Below are 17,970 nucleotides of genomic sequence, written 5' to 3'. Positions count from 1 at the left end.
TATCGTCCTTACCAGATCAGCCATCCATTCTCCAGACTGACAGTGAAGTGCTAACTTGGTTGCAGACTAGTAAAGACACTCAGGCCAAACTCACCTGATGGGCAATTCTACTACAGGAATTTACCTTCACTATTGAACACTGCCCTGGCAGAGACAACCAACTGGCAGATGCATTGTCATGAAACCCCATCAATGAATCAGAAGGAGATGAATGCGAAGAGTTGGATAGAATGATGCCTCCTGAAGAACAGCCAAGGATGATGGAACCACCCACATTGAGCCAGATTGAATTCTGGGTCCAACTTCTTGAAGAACTCTCACAGGCTCAGGCAGCTGACCCACACCAAGCACAGACAATCCAACAATGGACAGATCTACAGAACAAGCCAAAGGATGTACAAACTAATGCGGATCAAGGATTTCTATCACACTACCATGTCCACAATCAATTGTTAGAGAAAAATGTGCATCCACCTGACTCTAAATGGCGCAATGTAGTACCACCCGACATGAGACAACATATCTTGTACCTCCATCATGACGACGACCTAGCTGGTCATCCTGGAGCTAAAGAAACCTATCACAGCATAGCTCTCCTCTTCACTTGGCCCAGGATCAAAGCCAACACTTGGAGGTAGGACTGGGATTGCATGTTGTGTGCCTGTACCAAGGGACACAACCAGGCACGACCAGCCACCCAACGTCCACACAGACCAAGACACCCATGGGAAACAATTTGGCTGGATCTAATGGGACCATACCCCCTGTCAAGACGCCGCAACCGATTTATCCTTGTCATCACTGATATGTTTCTCATTGGATAGAAGCATTGCCTCTACCCAACAGTGAGACCTCAACTATCATATGGACAATGAACACACATTTCTTTCCCAGGTGGGGTTACCCCAAGATAATACTTACTGACAATGGAAGCCAGTTCACTGGGAAATTATGGCAAGCCACCAACAAACAATGGGAAACTCAACACTGGACCACTCCAGTTTACCATCCACAAGCCAACCCAACCGAGCGCAGAAACCAAGAACTGAAGAAAGGATTGCGAGTGAGGCTCCAAGATCATCACCAGGACTGGGAATGCCACCTGCCTGCCGTCCTGTTCTCACTATGCAACCGTCAGAATGCCGCCACTTGATACAGTCCCAGTGCATTACTACTGGGGAGAAACCTACTATGCCCTGGTAAATGGATACACCATACCAACGATGAGATTCAACCCTGGGTTGAAGACATCCAACAGTGACAACTGCATCTCTGGGCCTCTGAACAACAAGGTTCCAACAATCAAACGCACTATTTAGGACCTGACTCCAATGATGTCACTGCCACCCTCTATCAACTTGGAGACCTGGTGCTAATTCAGAACCATGTCCTTTCAAACAAGGAACGAAAGGTCAATGCTGGCCTAGTCCCTAGCTGGAAAGGTCCATAAACCATAACCCAGATTCAAGGACCTGTCCACTGGGTCTGGAACAACAATGAAACCATCAAGGTACACCAAGATGACATGCGGCCAGCGCCCACACATTAGTTTTAAGAATCCTATTTAAAACATGTCTTACATATTCTCATATCTACTATTTTCATTTACTACTTATTCATTTACTATTGTCAATTTCAAACCTAAATGCTTTATTTTGTTATTCATTATGGTCAATAAATGCAACTAGAATAAAGCTCTCAGAAGCAGGGGGGATTGACACGACCCCGGAATTAGTTCGCTTTATTCTAATACTCTCTTTAGCCGCTCGATGCTAGAGCAACGAGTTCTCTTTCCGGCCGCCTGGAGCGCGCCACCAGTACTTAAATTCACTTAGCCTGCAAAACTCTCACTTGAGTTTTGTGCGTACCTGGGTATATAAGCCGGACACAATTTCAGTTAAGAGACACAGTTTAGCGCTAGGACTTTAAACCAGAAAGTCCCCCATTTGATTCCTTTAAGCTTCTGGGAGATTTTTTCTCACTTTTGTGTCACATTACCGTGATTATTATTTTTTCTTTCTTTTTCCCTGCTGATGACCCGACCGGGGCTCTGAAATCAGAGCCTAAGCTGGGATCCACCGGGATCCATCCTTGGGATGACCCAACCGGGGATCTGAATTTCAGAACTCCAGCGGGGATCCCCTCTCAATTGGTGACCCAACTCAAAATTCTAATTCCCTCAGAATTTTGAACAGGGATCAATCCTCATGCCCAGTTCACTCCCTCAACTCCTTTTCCTCTCCCCCCATAAAGAAACAACATATAAACAGCCTGCAGCTGAGGTTCATGCACTGTCCAGCAGCCGAGGGCATATCATAGTTTATACAGAGTTTCAGGCTAGAGAGGAAAACAACTATTCTTAGCCTATTTTAGATGTAATACAGAATTTCAGGCTAGAGAGGAAAACATCTATTCTGAGCCTATTTTGGATGTAACTTAATGTCAAAGCTAGATCAAGACAAAATTTCTAGGCCCTTTCTAAACTCAAGTACCAAATGTTTTGAATTTCCGCCAAATTGGAAGTGTTAACCTTATAACTGGCGCGGCGCCGCCTGCAGGTGGTGCTAAATAGTCACTGTTTGTTAAAATTTCCACCAAATTGGAAATGATGATGAAGAGAGATGTAGATGAATAGGCCTACATAGTTTTAGGTGTAATTTCAAGTGGTTTCTGAAACACTTGTTAGTAAATGACATTGAAGAATAATGCGAGTAGGCCTATATAAAAAAATGTGGTCACTCTGAAAGTCAAAAGCTCTAAACGATACGTTCAGACTTATGAATACTCTAATAATACAACTCTAAAGACTAACCCAGAATAACGGAAACTTTGAAAAACGTCATAAAACGAAAGTTAGAATAAAAATGTTAGTTCTATTTATAAGATTGAAAACTTGAAGATCTTCCACGAGAATCATTTATTGCATCTTCCATTTTTAGAAAATAACACCTTTTAGATGGCTTTTTCCTACAAGAATACATCATTGAAATCGGTATTCTCATCGATCAACTGGTATATTGTGAATTTCATTCTGAATGATCTGTTCAATTCAACAATAGCAATTTGTGAACAATTTTGATTTGATAGTTCCACAAAAAGAAAATCTCAGGCGGACAAATGTGGCGATCAATGGGGGGGGGGGCTAGGAAACGCAACCGTGAGATTACATGGTTACTCGCACAGCTGCCATTCACTGCCGTGCAGTGTGGATGTCGCACAAGGATAGTACCTATATAGCTATATACTATTCTTGGATGTCGCAAACGATTCCATCAATAGCTTTCAATCAATTAAAAATTAAAACAGAGAATTAGGAAAGAAATCTACAATATCCCAGTTGAGTTGTTGAAGCGATCAATGAAGAATCTTCAACACTGATTTCAATAATGCATGTTAATTTTTATTCAATAGATGAATTTAGAGATTTTTCCAATTCAAGTCACAAAATAATACAATTCAATTATGAATTAGCATGATCAAGTCTAGAGTTTGTTTCTATTTGATAGTGTTCAAACATTAAATTCTTTCAGTCAAAACCATAAAAATCTCTTCAATGCCAATATCAGATGGAAATACTGTTTAATACTTTACGAGAGAAGTGAATATCCTCAAGACCTTTTTTTAATCATGTCTGATCACTGAGAATACTTGAAGTCAAGTGAATAAACATTTGCAATGTTTCTCTCATCCTAGATCCCAAAATAGAACAATTCAGACATTGAAGACCAATAAATTGTCTGATTTTATATCCAATAGACTAAGAGGAGAATATAAATGGAATTAAGATCATTACATTCTAAAAGAGAACTACTAAAATTATGCTTCGGACAAAATGAGAATAGTGTTTCTAATTCAAGAGCAGTAGTTCGGATATGAAACAAATCCAAGAAAATGATGAAACCATAGACTAGTGCCACCTAATTATTTCAATTATATGAATATACATGAATCCTATGTTATATAAATTGCTGAGCTATTGAGACCTGAGAGAAAACTAACTAGATGGAGTATTTCTTTCTATGGTTCTCGGCTGTAGGTGGGACACTATTTTAGGAATTAAAATAAGATTCACAGGAAATATTTTTCAAGTCATAAATTCCAACAAACACGAACACAAATGGAATATTAGGTTGCATACAGGAAAAGTGTTACTTTTTTAATATTACTCCAGTAAGATGGCGACCATCATTTTGCACACATTTTTCGTAACACCTCTGGTGTTATGGTGTTATTGCACTAATTCCTTGTGTTATCCGTATTTTCAAGCCCTGTATTGTTGCTGGTCCAATCTTGAAAACCTTTGACTTGAGGTATCCCCATGAAAAGAAATCATACTAGCTTAGATCGGGTGATTCAGGAGGCCACTGAATATACATCCACATTCCCACCGATCAAGCGGTGTTCTCATTCACATGGAATAAGACACAGACAAGCGGTAGGGGGATGATTTCACAGAGCTAAACAGCTTATCGTCCCCAACAAACGCCCTGTGATCAGAGCGGCCAGATCGTCAATTTGTTGTCGAGTTAATAGACCCCGAAACATGGCCGTCTCACTTGAGTCTGCCGCCAAGTGCTAATCGCGTAGCGTTATTCGTTTTTGCAAGCAAGGCATAAATATAATGAAGGAATCAAGTTTACAAAGGAAACGTGATAATTTATTAATAATATCGTGCGTGAATGGTGTCAGACAATAATTAAATACGACATTTGAAATGACTTGCGGAATAGTTTAGTTGTGATGCATGACAACTCGGACTCACAGTGCTGGTGCTGGTGCAACCGAAGGGTTCAGCAAATCAAATGGCATAATTTCGAACAATTGTGAAACATGAACAATAAATTTAGGCTATTATGTTGAATGATAATCATAAGTGTAAGTAGCTTTAAGCGAAAAAATTATTCGTTTATACATAAGCCCATTATTTATGGCCAATCGGAAGTTGAAAAAAAATGACCCTAGTATTTATAATAATGTACTTTAAAAGTATAAAAAAAGAAAGCTTTAGCCTAAGTGGTGGCAATCGGAGAATGAAGGTAAATAAAAATAGAATTCCACAAAAAAATTTAGTCGGTTCTGATGAATTTTAATTCAGTACTCAAAGAGTTGAATTTCAGCTCATTTTATTCGATATTTTTTTAGCTACAACAAAAGTGGAAATGATTTTTCAGTTTGCCGGCTGGATTTAGCCGTAATTGCACGAAAACTAGAAAAGATACGGAAAATTTGTGGTTTTTGGGGAACGTGTGGAAAACTCCATGTTTGGAAAGTCAATTTTTTTAACCATGTTGTTCAATATACCAGAGTTTTTGTTCAAAAAATTCAGAATGTTCCCACAAAATATACTTGGTGAATGGAACTTAGTCAAAAGAACTACTGTACTTGATTGTTTACAAAGTTCGTGAATAAACAACTAAATCGTACTTTCTTCAAGACCAAGCAATTTCTGTAGATATGAAAAAGGAGTAATCAATCCTAACAAAATCTAATCAATTTCCAATTTACTGTTTTCAACAGAATCTCGGCACTTTAAAATCGCATGTTTATTTATTTATTAATACAGATAGATACAATATCATTCTCAACTATGAATTATTGGGAAAGGATTTCCAATGTTAAGAATTGACAAAACATTTCAAAAATTTTACTATTTTTAGCAACATTTGAACATTTAAAACCCCCTCGTATAGCCTATAGTGTAATAGTTGAAGCATAATCAGTATTTATATGCAACTGCCCATCGAAATCATGACAACCTATAATTTATATCGAAACGTTTTAGAGTAAACCACATGTGGCTCACGGTCGGCACTTGGCAATCGCTACTACAGTGACCTATAAATAATGTTGCCAGTGAATGAATGCGACCCACCCAGACAACTGTCAAAACTGCACTCATGGATCATGGGGGGAGCCGGGCACCGGTCACTCGAGTCGAACTGTCGCACACTTCACGGTCGGCTAGCTACTTCACCACTGGCACATTTTAAACCCGCAATTTCAGTGAAAAAAGGAGTCAACTGAAAAAGTTCGCCTCAACTGTGTGTGTTGATGACTGACGCGCATGGCGCATACTCAGTCAGTGAGTCACACGCCGAGCTATAAATGAGTGCGAGTGCACAGCAAAACACCACAGATTCACCAAACACCACACCAATACTCGTCCTATTTCCTATATCCTATGAGTAGCCTTTACAATATGATGCTTTAGTATACGGTAGTAGAGTATACTAAAATATTAAATAAAAAGACTAAGAAATTTTCAAAAACCATAGATTTTATTAAGTTAGAAAGACCGGTTTCGGTTGTTACACCATTGTCAATCTCTGATAAACTAAAACTAAATACAATAGCAGCAGAATGTATACTAGTAGGAGAGAATTTATAGTACTCTACTAAAATAGTAGAGTACGAAATCAGTCAGTACAGTATTATCATACTATATTGTCCTTGTCCTTTCTGAGAAAAAACTAGACAGTACGTCTTCATGAAGAATTTATACGAGTGAAGAATACTACATGGAAAGCTGTGGGTCGGCTGTTGCAGAAAAACGTTACTGATTTGTGAAAAATACTGGAAGAGGTGTGTCTTGAGTCTTGAGTGTCAAGGGGCCACTGACACACACTCAACAGTCAGTTGGTCGGAGAAAAACACAAATAGGTTGAATTATAGTTTTTTAGTTCAATGCTATAAATAAAAAGTATTATCCTATCAAATTCACTTGATATCAATAGAAAAATTATTGCTGAAATAGATGATTATTTATTATTTTATTACAATTTCGTGGATAATCTTCATTGTAGTTGAAAATTTTCAGCAAAAAAAATATTCTGATGGGAATTGAACCCGCATTTATCTTACATTCATAAATCCAGCGCGCTGGTTATCTATCCATCATTATTTGCTCCACTAATGCAATCGCTTATGGGTATGTTTAAATGGGCTTTTATCGTTACGTAAACTTTGAATCACAAATTGAATAATTTTGTTCAAGTATACAATTAAAATTAATTGATTATAGAAATGGAAATAGGCATAGGCCTATCTCCATATCTATCTATCATATCTCCAATATCTATTCTCGGTAAATTCAGAATATTTATGTAGAATTCCAAGTTAATCTGTTAAAAAATTCAGATTTGATAATGCGTCAAACATGTATTTCCTAGCTTTACATCCTAATTTGAATTATTCTTAATTTCATAATATAGTATGATTTATGATGAAACATTCAGGTGCACAAACATTAAAACGAAATGATAGAGACTATTAAAATTACAGTAATTTTATTATTTGCTTTGAACAATCTTAATATCAACTATAAAATTCAACATATATTCTTTATTTGTTATTCATGAAACTTAATTTCTTTAAAATTCTGTTTAAGAGTTATTTGAATATTGCTTGTTTATATTGAGTTATATAAATATATTTTTTTTTCTCTCTTTTATTTGTGTAGGCTGCTGGTGGTCGATTATGATGGCTTCTAGGGAATTGAGTGTGTATTATCAGAATGTGAGAGGTTTAAGAACCAGAACCCATGTATTATTGAATTCTTTACTTGCTTCTGAGTATGACGTGATCTTGCTGACTGAGACATGGCTAAATTCCGGTTTTTCTGACAATGAGATCTTTGATGAAAGATATGTCGTCTATCGCCGGGATCGACCCGGAAGTGACTCCTGTCGCGGAGGGGGTGTCTTAATAGCGGTGCGTAGGCAGATCCAATCTGAGGAGTGTGTTTTGATTAATTCATCTTTTGATTGTCGTAGTTTTGAGAGTTTAATGATAAAAGTATTTGATAGGGATGGTCCTCTATATGTTAATGTTGTTTATTTTCTCAACTCCGCCAATTCTGATCATTATAATAGGTATTTCGATTGTATTGAGGGTTATGTCAATGTGATAGGTGATAGATTGCTTGTTGCAGGTGACTTTAATTTACCTGAAGTGATAGACTGTAATTATGATCTTCTTAATGGTTCTGTGACCGCTAAAAGGTTAGGGAATTTTCTAAATTTTTATGATTTGAAATCTATAAATAGTATTCAAAACTCTAATTTTCGTACACTTGATTTAGTCCTCTGTAGTTTACCCGTCGTAACCCTAGAGCACGAACCCAATCCGCTGGTACCAGAGGATATTGAACATCATCCAGCTCTTAATATAAACTTGCTGAGTGATATTGCCGTGAAAAGACGATCACTCAATAATGCTCCTCCCGTCTTTGATTTCCGTAGAGCAGATTATTTTGCTTTATATAACATGCTTAAAGATTACGACTGGAGTGGCTTGTACGGAATTGATGAAGTTGATGCGGCTGTTGACTGCTTCTACAGTGTAATCTATGAATGTTTTAATGCCACGATTCCTCTTAAATCAATTCCACGTGAACGGTCCAAGTACCCGCCTTGGTTCACTCGCCAAATCATTGAAATGGTGAAGAGGAAGAACAAATGTGCGCGTAAAAAACGGTCTTCAGTTGGTTACATGGATGAATTTCTAAGACTGAGAAGAGAGCTGAAATCTCTTATTTCAGAGGCCTATCGGAATTATGTTATCAAGGTAGAATCGGATCTAGGATACAATTCAAAAATTTTTTGGAAGTTTGTTAATAATAAACACAAGTCTAATGGCTTTTGTGAGAGGATGTCACTGCATGATGAAAATTTTGTTGGGGATGATATTCCTTCAGGATTCGCTAAATACTTTGGCTCTGTTTTTTCACCGGTCACGTCCTGCTATGATAAGGGTGAATCGCTTGATTTTGTTCATAATATTACAAGTGGTACCTTGGAAATATCGTCAATATCAGAGGATAGAATCAAGTGAGCAATTGATAGATTGAAGCCGAGGGTGGCTCCTGGGCCCGATGGTGTTCCTGCCTTCATTGTCAAGGGTTGTTGGGAGCTACTAATTGGGCCTTTGAAGTTCATCTTTGACTTGTCACTAAAAACTGGAGTATTTCCGAGCAGATGGAAGATCTCGAAGATAGTCCCTATATTCAAATCCGGTAGGAGAGATGAGATCATGAACTATAGACCAATAAGTATATTGTCAGTCTTTGCCAAAGTTTTTGAAAGATCACTTTATGATAGGATTCTTTGGTATTCACGCCCTATAATGTCTGAAAATCAGCACGGTTTTCTTCCTGGAAGATCAGTTGTAACAAATTTGTTGGAGTTCACAGTATCTGTCTCTAATGTGCTGGATGCTGGTGGGGAGGTTGATGTTATCTATACAGACTTTAGTAAAGCCTTTGATCGTGTCAATCACGGTGTATTATTGAAGAGACTATCTCAGCTAGGCTTCAGCACTGCATTAATTAAATTCTTCAGAAGTTATCTGTTTCAAAGAGAGAATTTTGTATCTGTGCAGGGAAGCATTTCTTGTGCTTACATCAGTACATCTGGTGTTCCTCAGGGCAGCAATTTGGGACCCCTTTTGTTTCTGCTACTGATTAATGAGCTACCCCTCCAGATACCCAACTCCAGATGTTTGATTTTTGCAGATGATATGAAAATCTTCAGAGAGGTGAGAGGCTTGGACGATTGTTATTCCTTGCAGGCTGACATTGACAGGGTTGCATTGTGGTGCCATGAGAATAAACTTGAAATGAATGTTAAAAAGTGCAAATGTATGACCATCTCTAGGAAAGCTAATCCAATTTGTCATTCCTACTTGATTGAGGGTGTTTGCTTGGAAAGGGTTACAGTGTGCAGGGATCTGGGCGTTGTTTTCAGTAGTGCACTGTCCTTCTCAGCACATGTTGACCACGTCATAAGCAGGGCAAACAGGCTCTTGGTCTTTGTCCTGAGAAACTCTGCTAGTTTTAATAATGTTAATACTGTGATAACCCTGTATCAATCTCTGGTCAGGAGTGCTCTCGAGTATGCATCCATTGTTTGGAGTCCTTCCACTCATCTGGATGCATTGAGAATCGAGCGGGTGCAGAATAAACTTCTCCGCTTCCTTTTCTACATGAAATTCGGAAGAGCATGTCCTCTGGGTTTTCCCTCTGGACGTTTGAGGTGCCTTTTCAATTTAGACTCTTTGGGAACTAGGCGTGACAGGTTCTCGTTGCTTTTTGTTTTGTCACTGTTAACGGGTACTGTCGATTCACCTAGTCTCCTCACAAGGATTGGTTTTCAGGTGCCCTCCTTCAATGTAAGAAGAGTTAGGACCTTTCATGTCCCAAGGTCAAGAACTTTGCATAATTATTGCTCTCCATTAAACAGAGCACTGAGGCTTTTCAATGATTTTTGTGATGGAGTTGATGTACATGGTCCTGCCAGTGAGGCTAGAAGGCGAATCATTGATGCTGTTGTTCACTGAATACATCAATCTCAGTCTTTGGGATAAAGTCAGTTGCTCTGATGCTCTCTCTTATTTTTGGAAATATATTTTCCCATTATTTCCCCCCGTATTATAGGTAAAGAAGGTAAATTCCCCCATGCCTATTATTAACCAAGCCTATTATTATAGATATATAGTTACTATAGTATAACTCACTTACATTTTCTTTTGTTTTTTCTCTCTGAAGCATGCATTGTAAATTATTTTTGCAAATGAATCTGTTGTTCAATAATACTTGTCTCTCTTTCAAACTAGTAATTCTTAGATTAGTCTCACATTATTCTAATTTTTTCAAATTTACATGATTATGTATGTAACACTTATATTTTATTTAGTATGGCTTGACTTGTTAACCTCAATATTTTCTCTTCTTTGCTTCATAATAATGTTTTCCAATTTATGTATCCGTAGCTTTAAATTACATTTAACATAATTCAATTTTTGTATTATTATTAGTTATTTTTATTTTAATCAATCTCTACTTTCACATGCTTACCATTCACCATGCTTATATTTATACCATGTTATTTATACCTAATTGCTACACAGCACCACACACTGTATGAATTTGGTATCATAATATCATCTTCCGTATCTTTCATTGTATAACCATTTATTTTTCATTTCTTACATGTTCATTTTGTTGGTAAATAGTAGTGAAGACTGATTTGGGCGTAATGCCTGTAGTCTTCCTTGACATTGTAAATAAATAAATAAATAAATAAATATGAATGAATTAGATGATTGATAAGAATGTAAATTTGGATGTTGAATTTGGTTTGATATAGCCCGAGTCCTTCCAACTATTTAGTACACGTACACCATCTTACATTATTGTTTTCTTCTCTCCATCTCCATACCTACTTTCCAGCTTGATTTTTCAATTCTTCTACTCATCCTACAGTCAGTAGGCCTACTGCATTCAATGTGTATAAAGTTCAATGTAACTTGGAAAAAATGTTTCTACTGTGATCACAGTGTTAGATATCGCTGAGCACGATAATATTTCGCCTATTGTAGTAGTATTGTTTGGCTGGCGCCTAATGTCACAATATGCTTATGATTTATATAAAACCTCCAACAGAGCTCATAAATTTCAATGATACTTGAATATGGTCTGTCTGAAAAACATATTGAAATGGCATCTTCAAAAATGATCTGCAAACTTCATCAAGACTCCATACAACTGTGAAATGAACGACATACAATTTTACGAAAATAAATTATTAATATTGAGATCAGCAATAATAATTCTCAAAGATAAAATATTGCCATCGTTTTTATTCAAATCTGTCTTCAACTTTTATTAAATTTCTCAAAAATTGATAGATTCATGGATTACAATTTTGACCAAATAAAAGTTTAAGCCAGCTTCAGTATCAGCATCTTATAATAATAATAATAATAATAATAATAATAATAATAATAATAATAATAATAATAATAATATAATAATAATAATAATAACTCATAATAAGTTTTCAGCACCAGCTGAGGGTAACATTGTCACCAAAGAGGAGGAAAAACAGACGAAATATCATGACCTACTAATGGAGCTGCGCAGGCTAAACCCAGGCTACTCTGTGAGAATGGTGGTGTTGATTGTAGGTGTACTGGGAGGCATGAGACCTTCATTTTTGGCCAACCTTAGAACGATTCCAGCCTGTGAGAGACCTGCTGCTGTGCTTGCAGGTCAGATGCAGAAGGCTGTCATTCTTGGATCATTACGTCTACTCAGAGCAAACGATTTAATGGTAACGGACTCAGTATGATTGTTTACCACATGGACATGTGGAGCACTCACTCTGGAAAAATCGCTTGTCACTCTTCCTTGGGGGTCGGAGCCCAGGGAAATGGTGGTCAAGCAAAACCTCAAACTCATAATAATAATAATAACTCATAATAGATGCTCACTTTGTAAGTGATGAAATAATTGAATAATGATAATAATAATAATAATAATATAATAATAATAATCATCATAATAATAAGAGCTTTTATTGAAAGAAAAAGAATAATACAAAGTGATTATGTAATAAATTAATGTTGTCAGCTAATTTTCCCCAAGGATAAAATCCGTCAGGGGGAGTTGGCTGTAAATACAAAAGCATTAAAGAAAAAAAAATACATAAGACTGAAAGTAGAAGCACATTATATGAGATATAATATATAAGTCCATTCGGTGGTAATTAAACTCTTGAACTAGAGAGTATCTGTAACTCCAAGCAGCCTTGCAAAACTTGCTGAGATCAAGCCAGCTGTCACCATTGAGAAATGCCCTCAGCTCATCCATCGACAGCACGCTCCTCCTCAGATAATTGCACCGGATTTGCCACAGCATCGAACATATGGCAATGAAGTGCACCACATCTTCCTCCTCCCTCAGGTTGCACAGAGAGCAGAGCTTCACGTATTCGTTGATTGCATACTTGTTGAGCTGGATAAGTTCTGTTCTCGCCTTCAGGAACCATTTGATCAATGTGAAGTCTTGCGGCTCATGCATGTAGTTCCCACCATCCGCCAGGTCACGGTACGAGGAGTAGCACTCACTTCGCAGCAGCTTTGCCTTCCAATTATTCCGGAATGTTTCCTCAATTTTCTCGTCCATTTCATTGATGCTATAAGTTGGTGAGGATAAGTCGGACATGGTGATGCTATATAATCTTTCTAAGATCATCCAATCCTTGGCAACAAAAATTCCCCTTGTCATTACTTCTTCCAACAAGAACTTTTCGAAGGAAGAGAACCTTTTCTACATCATGATAATATAGTTTTCCTCCCCATGCTTGTGCTCCGTAGCAAAGCGTAGATCTGGTCACTGCATCGAATACATTCAGTTTGGATTTGAAAGGAATATTGTTTTGTGTCAGCAGCTTATTAAACATATTCAGGGTAATTCTCGCTGAAAACGATCTCTCCCGAAAGTGAGCAGTCAGAGACAATCCAGATGATAAGTTCATTCTTAAATATTTGTAGCTATTTACTACTTCAATAACCTCATTTTCGTACCTCCATGTATTATGTCTGCCCAGTCTGCCACCTTTTCTGAAGATAACTATCTTTGACTTGGTCAAATTGACCTTGAGATTCCATTTTTTGCAGTATGCCTCCAGATTGGTTATCATTCTTCTCAGACCCATCTTGTCATAAGCAAGCAGAACTAAATCATCTGCATATGCTAGCAGTTTTTTGCATGCATTACTTATTCTCACTCCTCCATCCAAACATTGTTCCAGGTCATTGATGAACAGTGAAAAAAGAAGGGGGCTTAATAGACAACCCTGCTTGACGCCAGTATTAGTTTCGAAGCTCCTTGACAGACCCTGACTGCCCCACACTCTAGCCAAGTGGTGGCGCTTCCATAAGAGCCAAGTGGGCCAGGCCCACCCAAATCAAACAGTAGAATACATTTCAAAATGCTTTAGGTTAGGTGGCTAATTATTATTGAATAAGATACAATATAAATTAATTTTGAATTGTCAACTGGTAAAAATTCTTGTTGAAATACCATGCAAATGCAACAAATCATTACATAGCACATTGAAGGGCCCCAGAATTCAGGCCCTTCTAGCTCTCATGAGAACGTATTGGCAAGACAATGCAAGCCGGCGGCGCTAGAGTGGACTGACTGACTGTGGGTGGAACAGGGTGAGTGAATTACCCTAATTGGCAGTGCCTTAGGCTTTGCCTTATGACTGCTCATAGCATTAACAGAACTGAAAATTTTGGGTTGCTCCTACATAATAGACCTTAAGTGAATTTGGCTTTCTATTTATTCATTTATTTTTTTTTTATTTTATTTTTTTATTTATTTATTTTTTTTAAGATATAATATAATATGTTTTGTAATATCAAGTTTTGTAATATGGAATAGTTGTAAAGCATCACCGAATGATTGAATAGTCAGTTATAATATTGAATATTTGTAATATATTTGTATCTTTGAATATTTATCTATTTTTCATTTATGTATATATTTTGTATATATTTGTTCATTTGACAATTTATTTAAAAATTAATACATTTCATTTTTTTTTTTTTTTGCCAAATTCACTTTTTTGGGAGAAGTGTGATGGAGATGGGTTCACCTCAGGGGAATAGAGCTGTTTACAATGGTGACTTTAACGTCAAGTTGCTGACCATCAGTCTGGCCACCATTGTTGAAAAGGGAGTGGCTTTTTGGTTTGAACTGGTCGTGGTATCTCGTACATCTGCCTTACTGATGTACACCATGACGTTGATGCTGTGTCATGAAGTTTTCTTGATGTGAGCTGAATGAAGTCAATCAGTTGGGGAGTGGAGACATATTCATAGAGTAGCCTATTGTTCACTGTGTAGTGAAAGTTGCAGATGGTTCTTATGAGTTTGTTTTGAAGGCCAAATAGTCGTTTTCTATTGGTCTTCGATAGGTATGGAAACCAGACAGGGGCGGCATAGGTCATGTATGCCCTGATGATAGCTGTGAATATGAGCAGCCGAAACTTCAGGGGGAAAGAGGGGGTGATAAAAAGAGGGAATAGTTGTCCAAACAGCACATGACAGTGTTGTATTTTCACGTCAATGTGTTGTTTGAAGGTAAGGTTTCTGTCCAGAGTAACACCTAGATACTTGACGGTGGGGGACCATGGCAGGGCGTGGCCATGGATTGTGAGAGTGGGAGGAAGTTTACATTTTCTGGAAAAGGCGACAGCCACGCATTTATTTGCATTTATCTCTACCTTCCAGGATGAACACCAGGATGTGAGCAGGTTCAACTGCTCTTGAACATTCCTGGCCGCCCTCTCGAGATTCATGCTGCTGGAGTGGAAAGTGGTGTCGTCTGCAAAGAGACTGGTTTGAACTGAAGGTAGAGCTGGCATGTCGTTGATGAAAAGGGAGTAGAGAATAGGACCAAGCACAGATCCTTGGGGGACACTTGCTGTTGATTTGGACTTAAAAATGCCTATTAGTAAGGTATGACCTGAAGAGTCTGACTGTTGGGGGTGGAAAGACAGATGAAAGTTTATAGAGGAGTCCATCCAGCCACACAGTGTCGAAGGCTGCTTTGAAGTCTATAAAGACTGCAGCGACGTGCTCTTTCTTGTTGAAAGAGTCTGATAATTGAGAGCAGAATTTCATTAGTTGCAGAGTTGTTGAACAACTTGCACGAAATCCAAACTGCTCTGGCCTAATCACACTATCTAGCATATCTCTTATGTGTTTCTCCAGAAACATTTTCTCAAAAAGCTTTGAGAAAAAGCAGGGTATGGAGATTGGCCTGTAGCTGGATGGTAGGGTGGAGCGTTTTCCTGGCTTTAGGAGCAGGAATAATTTGCTCTTTTTCCATTGTGAGGGGAAGTGTTGGGTGTTCAGAATGTAATTGAAAATTACAAGCAGGTGTTGGGCTAGTTCTGGTGGCGCATTGAAGATGGCCTTCCCTGAAATACCATCAAGGCCTGGGGCCTTTTTTGGATTGGTATTTTGAAGTGCGGTTGTTATATCCCCAATTGTGAAGAATGAAAGGTTATTTGGGGTTTGGTCTTGAACTGTTTCTAGAGTTGCTAGAGTGGCTGGGAGCAATGCATTTATATACGGAGCAAGTGGGCCAGTTTGAGCTGACCCATTGCACGTTGATTCAGAGTATTCTCGCTCAGACTGCAGAGCGCTAGTATAGCTTTGTTTACATGCCAGCCATCATGTGAAATGTGAATAGCATTCGAATTGGCAACAGGTTTTTTATTATTTTATAAAGTTAATAAGTTAATACTTTCAACTACTTTTGTGCTAATATTTGCATAGATTAATTAGCAATAATCTAACTGTAGTGATTGCGGTTGTGAATTTAAAGGCATGATTTTATTGTGAAGTGCTATATTGGTGTGTGGCGATCATGATTTAAATGAGGTTAGGTCTACTTTGACAAGTCTTTTGGTGAGTTACATATTATGTTGTTTTAATTTAGTTTATGGAATAATTAAGTTCAGTTTAGTTTTTTAGAAGAATGGGCTGCAAGGGTGGTCTTACTAACTAACAAAGGCAACAAGGTAACTAATGACTAATCGAATTCACTCAATCAAAATAAACATCAAACTCATCTTCTTGCCTTTAAATAGAATAATAAAGTTTAGTTTGCTTAGCACCGCCCCTTCCCAGCCACACTCCCAACAATTCCCACCACTGGCCCACCCAACTGCTCATGTCAAGCGCTGCAATTGCTCTAGCCGATGACTCCTCGTATAGGTTCTTCAGTGCATTTAGCATTTTATATGAGACCCCCATCTTGGACAATTTATAAAATAAGGCATGTCTATCTATTCTCTCGAATGCAGCTGAATAATCAACAAAGAATGCATATGTCTTCTGTCCACTAGTGTCTAACTGAATGTTAACAATGCTCATTAGGTTAAAAAATGTTGTCAATTGTTGAATAGCCTTTCCTGAAGCCTGCCTGGAACTCATGGAGAACATTATGACATTAAATCCACCTTTCAAGTTTGTCCAACAGTATTCTGGCATAAATTTTGCTCTTAGTATTACAAAAAGAAATACCTCTGTAATTCGCAGTTTCATTTATATCTCCCTTCTTGAAGATTGAGTGGACTTTATGGACTGCTTGAAGCTACTTGGGGCATCAGCTGAATCAAATATTCTCTACATATCTCTATGTAACTCCTGCGCACCATTTCCGAGTTTGTTTTCCTGTAGTTCTTCATGAGCTGGAAGACCTCTTTCCTTGTTCTCCTACACTCATAGTCAAACCATTGTCTCTTCCTTTCTATTTCAGCATGTTGATTCAGCTCAGGCTGGGGAACACATTCATAAATCAAATCTATCATGTACTTCAAATCCTCTTTTGCATCACACCATAGCAATCTATTGTTTATTTTCAGTTCAAGGTTATTGCGATAGCTTGCCTCATTTTCTGCCTTCCATTGAAGCTTCTTCCTAACTGGTATAGCACCATCCTCAGCTATTCCTGCTCGATAACCTCGAACCGTGACAACAATTGGCATGTGATACGAGAATATTTTTGGGCTGATCATGAATGATTCTACTATGGACAAAGCATTGATAGAGACTGTGCAGTAGTCAATGACAGAATATCCACAAGCTCCAACATAAGTCATCTCTCCTCTTTCATCATTAATTGTAAGACTTTGTGTGCTAATGACCTTTCTTCCATTATCAAATTCTCCAGTTTCCATACTTATGCAGACGACCTTCAAATCTATTTGAGCTGTCCCATAACAAAAATTAATGAAACAGTTGGAATAATGAATCAGGATATCAATTCGATAGTGGAATGGACAAAGAAAAATGGCCTAATCCCATCAAAACACAACCCATTATAATTGGATATTTTCGTCTTATAAACAATATTAACCTTGAATCGATTCACAAAATTAGTGTAGACGGTAATGACATTCCTTACTGTAGCTCAGTTAAAAATTAAGGCATTATTATGAATAATACTCTTGACTGGTCAGAACAAGTGAACAAAACTTGTAAAAAGGTATTCTCAGCCATGCATGCATTGAAGAAAATGCACGATATTCTCCCTAGGAACATTAAATTATTTTTGGTTCAATTTCTCATCTTCCCACATTTAATGTATTGTAATTCAGTTCTTAACGA

General features: G+C 37.7%; 1 protein-coding gene across 4 annotated transcripts in view; it reads right to left on the bottom strand.

Moving 5' to 3' along the window:
- LOC111046315 (rho guanine nucleotide exchange factor 17) overlaps positions 1–17,970 on the bottom strand; it is a 216,859-nt gene that overhangs the window by 180,679 nt on the left and 18,210 nt on the right. Inside the window, exon 1 of one of the 4 annotated variants that reach the window (XM_039432362.1) lies at positions 5,873–5,991. The exons of the other annotated variants lie outside the window; for them this stretch is intronic. The gene's annotated coding sequence lies outside the window, so the exon portion shown is untranslated. Of the gene's footprint in view, positions 1–5,872; positions 5,992–17,970 lie in introns of those variants that run through there. 4 annotated transcript variants of the gene reach the window in all.

The sequence above is a fragment of the Nilaparvata lugens genome, chromosome 7, assembly GCF_014356525.2.
Source record: "Nilaparvata lugens isolate BPH chromosome 7, ASM1435652v1, whole genome shotgun sequence".
NCBI classification, from domain to species: domain Eukaryota; kingdom Metazoa; phylum Arthropoda; class Insecta; order Hemiptera; family Delphacidae; genus Nilaparvata; species Nilaparvata lugens.
The sequence above is the reverse complement of the archived record's forward strand: the minus strand, read 5'-3'. Positions and strand labels throughout refer to the sequence as shown.